Below are 1,854 nucleotides of genomic sequence, written 5' to 3' on the forward strand. Positions count from 1 at the left end.
TTAGCAAAGCACAGGGACTGCGGTTCAATCCCCCAGCACCACATGCCAGCCAGCCCCGCCCCCTGGTGGGCTGAGCTGGACACACACACACACACACACATAAATAAATTTTTAAAAAATTCTAAAAAAAAATAATGGATTTAAGTAAAATGATCAACAACTTTGCAGAAGACAGTAATAAAAACCTGTCTCAGGGGCTGGTGAGATGGCTCAGTGGTCTAAAGCACCTACTTAGAACAAGCTTAGCAAAGCACAAAGCACAGGGACCGCGGTTCAATCCCCCCAGCACCACATGCCAGCCAGCCCTGCTGCCCCCAGGTGGGCTGAGCTGGCCACACACACACATAAATAAAATAAATTAATAAATAAAAAAACCTATCTCAGCTAAATAAATGATACAAATCATGTATGACCAGCAATGATTTAGACTCTATGGAAAGGAACTAAATAAAAATTCAAGAGATAAAATTTTTCGGGCTGGGGCGATAAGTCAGTGGTCTAAACACCAGGCTGGCAAGAGCAAGGACCCAAGCTCAATCCCTGGTACCACATGCCGTGCCAGCCCCACTCTGAGCCGACCATCCAAAATCAGGTGTAGGGGCGCACTCCTGTAATCCCAACACTGGGGAGGCTAAGACAGGAGGATCACTATGAATCTGAGCGGTATAGCGAGACCCTGTACCAAATACATAAATAAATAAAACACTTTTTTTAAATTTTTAGAAAAGATAAAATTTTCTGTTGAAAGTATGGGCACCAGAATTGATCAGTTTGAGTCTCAGTGTGCAGGCAGCTGGGCTGGCTGTCTCAGTTAAGATGAGGCTTCTACTACTGCTTCTGGCGGCGGCGGCCGCAGTGGTCTGGAGCAAGGCCTTGACCAATCTGGGCAGCATGCCCAGCAAGAGACTGAAGACATAGTGTGTCACAGGGCCACTGCTCAAGTTCCAGATTTGTGTGTCCTGAAATTATAGGCAGGTGTTTGAGGAGTACATGAGAGTTATTAGCCAGCAGTACCTAGATATCCGAATTGAGAATTACCTCCCTCAACCAATTTATAGACATGTAGCATAGCATCTTTCCTATCAATCTTCAAACTATTATTTAATAGTCTTAATAATTATTGGCAAAGATCTCTTTGCTTTCTTTGGCAGGCAAGTTCCTAGCATCTGGCAGTGGGGCCAAGAAAATAAGGTCCATGCATGTATGATGGTTTTCTTCTTGAGCAACATGATTGAGAACCAGTCAACAGGAACATTTGAAATAACTTTAAATGATGTACCTGTGTGGTCTAAGCTGTAGTCTGGTCATCTTCCATCCCTGCAACAACTTGTTCAAATTCTTGACAACTAAATGAAGCTCAATGTGCATATGGATTTAATCCTACATCACTGATCACAGCCCCACCTATCAGCACTGAAAACTCTTTTACATGAAGGATTTTTTCCAAGAGCAGCGTGACTGACATTTTGAAGGCCTGTACTGAAGACAGCAAGCTGGTAGTACAGACCAGCTGCTTTCTGACAGGCTCGTTGCATCTCTTAGAAAATCTCAATGCAAGATAGTTTTTCAGTGCTGCACATTTTGGAATTCTGCAAGAATTTGTGGAGTGCAAGAACACTGTACATCCCCTCCCCACCCCAATCAACTAGTTAATTTTTTTTAAATGTAGGCTTTATTACTACATTTAAAAAATAAATAATAAAAATAAATAAGCAGAAGTGATCAATTTAAAGACAAAAATAGAAGATAGGGCTGATGCCAGAGACCAATTATTTATATATATTTTTTTAATTTTTTATTTATTTGTGTGTGTGTGTGTGTGTGTGTGTGTGGCCAGCTCAGCCCACCAGGGGG

The 1,854-nt window shown here is 42.1% G+C and overlaps 1 pseudogene; it reads left to right on the forward strand.

Moving 5' to 3' along the window:
• Nucleotides 1–816: 816 nt before the first annotated feature.
• LOC101562030 lies at nucleotides 817–1,392 on the forward strand (annotated as a pseudogene).
• The last annotated feature ends 462 nt before the right edge of the window (nucleotides 1,393–1,854 follow it).

This window comes from Octodon degus, unplaced genomic scaffold (genome assembly GCF_000260255.1).
Source record: "Octodon degus isolate 3935 unplaced genomic scaffold, OctDeg1.0 scaffold00037, whole genome shotgun sequence".
Taxonomy (NCBI): Eukaryota; Metazoa; Chordata; class Mammalia; order Rodentia; family Octodontidae; genus Octodon; species Octodon degus.